A 9,378-nucleotide genomic window follows, 5' to 3' on the forward strand; every position below is an offset into this window, starting at 1 on the left:
GAGTTATATACGCAGTGTGTTCTAACCTGGCTTCTGTTGGGTTTTTGTTTTTTTGTTCTCCAGAGCCCCTGTTGCCACTAGAGGTCTCATGTCACAGTTGTGTTCCAAAAGAGACGCTGGAGTGTGGCTAGTTGCATGCATACCACCGTTTCACTCCAAAATCTGGCAATGCTTTCAGAATCCCCTGATCCTGAATACTGTAAGAAAGTAAGGAGCCGGGGGTTGGTGGCGCACGCCTTTAATCCCAGCACTTGGGAGGCAGAGGCAGGCGGATCTCTGTGAGTTCGAGGCCAGCCTGGTCTACAGAGCGAGTTCCAGGACAGCCTCCAAAACAATACAAAGAAACCCTGTCTCGAGAAACCAAAAAAAAAAAAAGAAAGAAAGAAAGTAAGGAAAAAACTGAGGCCAGGAGCACACGCCTTTAATCCTGGCACTCGGAAGGCAGAGGCAGGCAGATCTCTGTGAGTTCGAGGCCAGCCTGGTCTACACAGCAAGTGCCTGGATAGGATCCAAAGCTACACAGAGAAACCCTGTCTCGATAAACAAAAACAAAGAAAGAAGACCTGGGAAAACAAAATGTGATGTATGTCTGTGGGTGAAGCCACCCTATGAAACACACTTGGAGGCCCCAGGCCAGTGTTCTATCACCCCTCTTTCTTGGCACCCAATCTCAGATCCCAAGGAGACTGATAACTCAGCCTGTTGCTTCAAAACCCATTTATAGTCTCCAACAACTCTCCTTAGTCCCATCCTCCTTATCGTACAGCTATGCAAGCACTCTGCAGCTGAACTACATTCCCTACCCCAAGCTTTTGAGTGAAAACCAGGATCAGCAACCCATGAAGGCTCTAAAGACAGCCTTGTAGGATTTAGCAGGAGGCTGACAGGAGCCTGAATACCTGGAACACAGCAAACCAGGCAGAGGATGGCTGGAGAAGGGCCAGATCACAGGCTCCGAAGACTGGTACCACCCATGGCTTTCCTCCCTCTCTCCCGTCCCCGCCCCCACCCCGCACCCTCTCCTTAGTCTGCGCCTTGTGCCTTCCCAAGGGAGAATAGTATTTATACAAAATAGCTGCCAAGTATGTGCAGCCAAAGCTTCCAAAGCAGGAAAGAGGGAGAGCTCAGACTCCTGATTCATAGCCTTCAGGCTCCCCTCCAAACAGACCTGCACTGGAGGCTGCCACAGGCCTCCATCTCTCCAGTCTCTCATCTGACTGACTTCTCTGACTCTGTTTTCGCCCATTGTGAGCCCTTACTCCTTTCTGTTTCACAGCCCAATGCCCTACCACCACCGCCATACATTGTTGCCAGATACGGCTGCTCTTTTCCTACCCCTCACAGCCCAAACTGCCCCTCTTGGAGGGAGGCTGTCAACTCCGTGAGTGTGCCTTATTGAATTAGTGGGTGCTGGGTCCAGCCCATATGGGAGGGGGTGGGGCTACTTGGGCCTGAGGCCGACTAGAGTCTGAGCTCAAATCCTTCCCTCTGGCGTAGAGCCTGGCAGATTCTGAGAGGGAGGGTGTTCCTCCTCCGCACTTGGTAATGATGAGAGGCAGCTTTTGGTACTGAGCCATCTGCCCTCGCTGCTCCCCCACTCCTCAGCAGAAGCCCATTCTTCAGGCTTGGCAGGGCTTCCCCCCCCAAGGTTGCAAGGGCAGGGCTTCTCCCCAAGGCGGCAAGGGCTATCATCGCCTTCTCTACTTTTTCCCTACCTCACCTCTTTCTTCCTGGGAGCTCTCTGAGGCTCTCAGAATTACCTACCACACAGGGCAGACTCCGTGATGATGCCCCCGAGGATGAGAGAAAAGATGCTGTAGTCTCTTTGGAGGACTTGGAAACTGTCCCGTCTCCTGTCCCGTTCTCCCCATCCACCCCCCCCACCTTCTCCCACCGCCCTGTCTCTAGCTGTGTGCCTCAGAGGCTGGGTTCCGAGTCCTAGCTCTGAACCTCAGGGTCTTTACCATTTATTACCTTATTTGTGTATGGTGTGTGTGCGTATGCGGTCATGTGTGTGTGTGTAGGGGGTGGGGGTGGTTAGGTGGGTACATACACACATGTGGAAGCAAGAGGTGACTTCAGTGTCATTCCTAATCGTGTTCTCCACCCACTTTGTTTGAGACAGACTGAACCTGGAGCTCGCTTTTTTTTTTTTTTTTTGGTTTTTCGAGGCAGGGTTTCTCTGTATTGTTTTGGAGGCTGTCCTGGAACTCGCTCTGTAGACCAGGCTGGCCTCGAACTCACAGAGATCCGCCTGCCTCTGCCTCCCGGGTGCTGGGATTAAAGGCGTGCACCACCAACGCCTGGCTGGAGCTCACTTCATTATTTCAGCCAGATAGCTGGCCAGTGAGCTCCAAGGATTCACCGTCTGCACAACCACGGCACCCCAGCACTGGGATTATAGAAGTGAGCTGCTGCACCCCGGTACTGAGCACCCAAAGCTCGGCCCTTATGTTTACACGGCAGGCACTTTCCTGACTGCGCACCCTCCCGTCCCTTTTTAATTTTTTTGAAACCCTGTATGTCTCAGGCTAGCCTGAAACTCAGAGTACATCCAGGTTAGTGTCAAACTCATACTCTTGCTTCAGTATGCTAGAAGCATATGCCTGTACTTCCATACTTAGCAACGTCTCTGCCATATTGGCTGGTCTGGCTTACAGAGAGGTCTAGCTGGAGAAGAGGGGCAAATGGAAGCCAACAAGCAGGATGACATGGAAACATTCAGAACCAATGAAAAAAGCATCCTGGCCTTGGAGTAAGAAAGTACAAGAGAAGCCGGGCGGTGGTGGCGCACGCCTTTAATCCCAGCACTCGGGAGGCAGAGGCAGGCGGATCTCTGTGAGTTCGGCCAGCCTGGTCTACAGAGCGAGTTCCAGGACAGCCTCCAAAGCAATACAGAGAAACCCTGCCTCGAAAAACCAAAAAAAAAAAAAAAGAAAAAAAAAAAGAAAGTACAAGAGACAGGATTTGACTTGTTGCTCTTGTAAAGAACCTGGATTCAGTTTCCAGCACCCACACTGTCTCACAATCATCCATAAACATGTTCCAAGGGCTATGACTTCCATAAGCAGTAGACTCACACATACATACACACATGCAGGCAGAACCCAATTTTTAAAAAAGGCTTGAAAAAGGAATTAACAGAGTTTTGTGCCCAAGGGGGAGTGGACATTCCTTATCTAAACTAATTTTTTAAAATGGATAAGAAAAAATACCAAGAGCCCAGATCCAAAGACCCAGAAACAGTAAAATCATTTAGAAGCATACAAGGCCCAGATAATTTCAGATTCCCTTTTTCTCAGAGGGAAACCAAGTCTTGCCCCTCCCTGAACGGGGGCTGGCCTGACTCCTCCTCCATGATCACCAGCTGTGTGAGAATAAAACGTCTTTCCTACATGCCCATTTATATACCTTCAAACTAGTTCCTAAATTAAAACCTCTATGTTCAAAGGCTGGAGAGACAGCTCTGTGGTTAGGAGCACTGGATGCTCTTCCAGAGGACCTGGGTTCAATTCCCAGCACCCACATGGCAGCTCACAACCATCTGTAACTCCAGTTCCAGGAGATCCTACAACCTCTTCTGGCCTCCTAAGGCACTGAATGCAAGTGACGCAAAAGCACACATGCTAGCAAAACACTAATAAAATAATTAAAAGATTATTTAAGCCAGGCGTGGTGGCACTCACTTTTAATCCCAGCACTTGGGCAGAGACAGGTGAATCTCTGAGTTCAAGGCCAACCTGCTCTACACAGTGAATTCCAGAACAGCCATGGCTACACAGAGAAACTCTGTATCAAAAAAACAACCCCCCCCAAAAAACAAAACAAAACAAAACCAAAAAACAACAAATAGCAACAATAAAAATAAAGCATCTGCTTTCTGTTTATATAAGGGAGATAACGCAAAGAAGCCTATAGGTGATTATACTTTCCCCACAGCCCTTGGGTTCCAACACTCTGACTCTATCTTCTTGCTAACTCAGAAGCAAAAAATGGTATTTACTCAGGGTTTTTTTTTTGTTGTGTTTTGTTTTTGAAAAAGGATTGATTTATTTTTATTGTATGTGTGTAGAGTCATGCTCGTATGTCTGTGCACTATATGTGTGCAGAGCCCATGGAGGCCACAAGAGGGAGACAGAGCCCATGGAACTGGAGCTACAGGCAGTTGTGGGCTACCATGTGGGTGCTGGGAACTGAACCTGGGTCCTCTGAAAGAGCAGCTAGTGCTCTTAACTACAAAGCGGTATCACTAGACCCTAGGTTTTGTTGTTTTTTGAGAAAGAAATTTGCTATGTGTCCCAGGTTGGGTTGAAGTTTACTATGACACCTGACTCTGGCTGGCCTCCAGCTCCTTATCCTCTGGCCTTGGCTTCCCCAATTGTGTACAGGAGTACCTTTGTACAAACCCAGAAAGAAGGGTAGAGTCTGAACCAATCCCTGTAAGTTTCCCAATTCCCTGTAAGATGTCTCCCTGATCCACACTCCTGACAACAGACAGGAGGTGTTATGATCCTGAAACTCCAGGATGAGGGAAGGGAGGCCAGCCTGCCATTTCCTTGGTAGTAAACATCCCTTCAGGCCCCTAAAACCACTCTGCCACTCTGCTCTCTACTTGTGTGTGCGTGTGTCCGGAGGACAAGCCTGGCTGTATCGTTCCTCAGGCTCTGCTCCTTTATCTGCACTTAGGGTCTCTCACTGACTTGGAATTCACCATAAAGGTTAGGGTAGGAAACCCCAGGGATCGACCCATCTTTGTCTCCCCAGCACTAGGATTACAAGCTCTTGCAACCACACCCAGCTTTGTTGTTTTAATGTGTGTGTGTGTGTGTGTGTGTGTGTGTGTGTTTGAAATGGGATCTCTTTGTAGAGCAGGCTTACTTCAAACTCTCAGAAATCTGCTTGCCTCTGCTCCTGAGGTCTGGACTGAAGATGTGCACCTTGACACCCAGCTTTTCATGTGCGTTCTGGGGATGGGACTAAGCGCCTCATGATTACAAAGCTAGTGGTTTGCTAACCGAGCTCTTTCCTCACTGTGCCTTATATTCTTGACCTCCATGCAGACTGTGCCATCCTCGCCTTAACTGGAGGGGGAGGGCTGCAGGGTGGCAAGCCCTACACTCTGATGGTAAACACTGGCCTCGCCTCCATTCTTTCTTTCCTGTTGGCAAAGGCAGGATGAGGGGATTCTGGGAAAATGAAACCAGAAGGTGGGAACATTTGGAGGATTCAATGCCTGGCACACATTAAATATTTTTTTTAAAGTCAAATGAGGGGCTGGAGAGACAGCTCAGTGGTTAAAAGCATTAGCTGTTTATTGCTAAACCTCCTTCCCAGGAGATGTAATCAATGTCTATCTCTTCTTCTAAGGTCTCAGTGACAGACTGAGGCACAGTTCTACCAAGGTTCACTCTGGAAAGGAACCAATGAGTTTACTGGACTCCCTTACAAAGCACAGGTGAGGGTTTACTTATGGGGTGTGGTACTTCTTCCCCGCAGGCCACACCTGAAAGCCTTTATCCAGTAAGCTTGAGGGCTTCCCCATAGCTAAATCGATGGAGCTAAAGACACCAGCCACACGTGTGTACTCCAGCCCCTGCTGGAGGCTGCCTGCAGCCAAGGCAGCACTTTATGCCACAGATGGCAGGGAACAGCTGGATGCTCAGGAAAAGGTCCTGTGACCCTCCACATCCCTCCCTCGGGGGTGTAAGACAACAAGCCCAGCTGAGGTGATCTTGTTGCAATGGGAGATGCCTGGACACCCCAAGATGGCAGTTGTTTGACTCAGAGGCTAGTCATCTACAGCACCGCTGGTCCAGAGGATCTGAGTTTGATTCCCAGTACCTGCATGATTGCTAACAACCACAGGCAATTCCTGCCCTGGGGGATTCAGGGCTCTCTTCCGGCCTCTTCAGGCACCAGGGATGAATATGGTACACAGACATGAATGCAAGTAAAAACACCTGTATAAATATAATAACTTAAAAAAATGAAGTCAACACTCAAGAGACAGAGGCAAGCAGATCTCTGAGTCTGAGGTCAGCCTGATCTAGATAGTGAGTTTCAGGACAGTCAGGAGGGATTACAAGCAAGAGTCTGACTCAAAAATAAAATCAAAAAGAAAGAAAGAAAGCCAAATGAATGAATAAAAGTAGGAGAAACCTCGAGAGACAACCCAGAGAAAGCATTTGCTTATTTATATATTATTTAGTTTTTTGAAGATAGGGTTGCTGTACGTAGCCCAGGTTGACCTGGAATTTGCTATGGAGATCGGGTTGGCCTTGAACTCAGAGACCTGCCTGCTTCTGCCTCTTGTGTGCTAGAATTAGATGAATGGCTCCTTTCTCTTAAACAAAGCAAAACACTGCTGTGTCTCTATGTCCACACATATACATAGGGAGGGCAGAGGACAGGCAGGCTCGTCATCCACTATGTGAGTCTCAGGGATTGAACTCAGGGCCTGAGGTTTGGCAGCAAGACCCTTTAATCCATTCATTGACCCGTCTCTACTTCTTGCTTTCTTTGTTAAGTTTTATTTTATGTGTTATGAGCATTTTGCCTGCATGTCTGTATGTATGTGTACCACATGTATGTCTGGTGCCCTCGGAGGTTCAGAAGATGGTGTTAGATCCCCTGGAATTATGGATGATTCTAAGCCACCATATGGATGCTGGGAACCAAACCCAGGTCTTCTACAAAAGCAATAAATGTTTTTAACCATGAGCCATCTCTCCAGTCACTTCCAACACTTCTTAATTTAGAGAATGTTAAGGGGGAGAAGCTTTTGGGTTTAGGTTCTCTTAGCTGGTGGTACTTGAATTTCCTCAGTTTTCTGTACATTGAACTCCCAAACAATGGGGTTTTGCAGACCCAAGGTCTGATGGGGACCTTCCCACTTCCTGACATCACTCACTCAGTAAACTTTGTAAGTTCCAGATGAGATGCAACAATGCAGCTCGGTGGTAAAGTATGTGCTTATGCTTTGCAGGCTCTGAGTTTGACCCCCAAACAACAAATAAAGATGAAATATGGAAGGCAATTACTGAAGCCTGGACTAGCTAGCTGCAGGGCTGGCTGGCAGAAGGGCCTGTTCCCTCATTCCCCAAATTGCTAACGATCTTCCTAGCAGAGGTGAGGGATGCTGAGTGGGTTTTGACTGCTAAGCTTTTGGAGGAAGCTCTGCAGAAAGATATATCCTGGTTCATAGGGGGTGGAACCTTCAAGCAATCTTGGGGTGCTTCCTAGCAACAGCCTTGGAGGAAGGGGAGGGAGAGGAGAAAGGCAGAGAGGGCGGGGCTTGGGCATGTCTGCTCCCACTGGAGCCCAGAGAACAGGCTGTTCCTCCTGCTTCCTTGGCAACCAAAATCCAAGCTGGAGGGGAGAGGGCTGGCAGAGAGAGCCCCTTGGAGGGTCTTTAACTATCTCACTCAAGCCCCACCTTCTGGCTTTCCCCATAGGTGAGGGAGTGCCTTGAAGCAGAGTTAAGGGGATAGGAGAGAACGGTCTGATGGGGGGAGGTGTAGTTCATGGCAAAGAGAGACCGAATGAACGGGAGCTGGGGATAAACTGAATTTGAGAAGAGCTAGAAGCTTCAGGAAACAGGTGGGCAGGATGAGCAGGTGGTAAGAAGGATGACGTAACTCTGGGTCAGGGGCCATAAGCCCAGACCTGGCCTGGGTCCTGGCATCTGGAGAGGTGCCAGCTCTGGAGGCAGCATGCCCTTCACTTGCCCTTGGGTGGCAGCCCATGTGGAACTCAGGGGAAGTGGGAATGAGTGGTGAACCTTTGCTGGTAAGCCCAGTGTGCCCTGCTCTATCCCTGGCAGGGCTGCTTGGAGGTGGGCTTGGAGGTGTTTCATTTGCTAGGTCTCACCTAGGATTTCACTTGGAGTGGGATATTGAGAATTTAAGGAGACACCCTCCATCTTTAGGGCCTTTATCAAGACAGATGTAATGGAGAATGACTGAGTCGTTAAGCATGGTGGAGCACGACTTAATCCCAGGACTCAGCATTTGGGAGAGAGGGCCAGGAGGCTCACCAGTTCCAAACATTTTGGCAGTTAGGGCTACATAGTAAATTAGTAGTAAGACCCTGTTAAACAGACCAACAAGGAAAATAACCAAACAAAAAATTTTCCAGAACATGGATAGCGACAAGAGTACCACCTTCCCATCTGAACTCTGGAAGTCCTGGTCCTGGTCCAGATTAGTGCTGAACTACTCAGGCAGAATGTAATTGTATTTCTCGTACCCCGGGATTATCTCTCGGTTCCTCTGGTACCTCAGTCTCAAGAGACTTATTTCCATAAGGGCTTGAGCATGGCCCCTGAGCCTGTACACTGCCTTGCTCCCCAGGGTTTCAGTCAAACCTGATTATTGTTGAGGTGGCTTCCATTGGCAGACAGCCGCCCTCAGTGCACTGACTGCACACTGCAGCCTCCTGCCTCAAACAGCAGCTGTTGCATGTCCACTGTCCATTGGGAGCCAGGACTGAACAGGCTCACTTACTGCATGCTGACTCTGCAGCTCCAATTCTCCATTGTAGCTGCCACTGTACAGTGCAGGCTTCTTTCCACCAGTGTGTGTGTGTGTGTGTGTGTGTGTGTGTGTGTGTGAGAGAGAGAGAGAGAGAGAGATCACCAGTAACTGTTGCCTTCTACTTTACTCTCCCTCATCCCAGTTTTCCTTCTCTTCCCTTTTGTATCAGGAGCCCCAAGAGAGGCATCCTCCCTTCCCCACAAGCATTGCAAACCCTTAAAGTCCTTTGTAAGAGAAGCGGCTCCGTGGCTCAGGGTGTAGGTGGTTGAGACTAAGATGAGCCAGGGCAGCCCAACTTGGATAGACTGTTGGTCAGCATCCCACTCACAAAGAATTCTGTCCAGTATAAATTGAACGGTTAGAAGAGCAGCTCCCCTGACACACTCACTGGCTCCTCCCCAAGAGCAAGCTGGGGAGGCAGGGCTCCGCCCTGGGAGCCGTGGGAAGGCTATGGCCCCCGCTGGTAAAACTGGGCTAATGACAGCGGGGGAACCGGCGGGGCCAGAGGGGGGTGCTAGGGTAATTAGACTTCTGCCTGGCGGTAGTAGATCCCGAGATGAAAGGGGCTCAGGCGTCACTGACAGGGTTTTATGTCCATGAATGCAGAGGTGTGTGTGTGTGTGTGTGTGTGTGTGTGTGTGTGTGTGTGTGTGTGTGTGTGTGTGTGTGTGTGTGGTTGGCGCACGTGCGTGCGCGTGCGCGCGCAGGGGTCCGGAACTGGCATGGAGACCTCTCCTTTGAGAAAACGAGTCCATCTATTTGTAGCCACTCTGCTCCTTAGGTTGGCCCTGGAACTATTTGAAATTTGTGCAAACATGTGAGGAGATCCTACTTCAGTGGAACT

This window comes from Mesocricetus auratus, unplaced genomic scaffold (genome assembly GCF_017639785.1).
Source record: "Mesocricetus auratus isolate SY011 unplaced genomic scaffold, BCM_Maur_2.0 Super-Scaffold_100007, whole genome shotgun sequence".
NCBI classification, from domain to species: domain Eukaryota; kingdom Metazoa; phylum Chordata; class Mammalia; order Rodentia; family Cricetidae; genus Mesocricetus; species Mesocricetus auratus.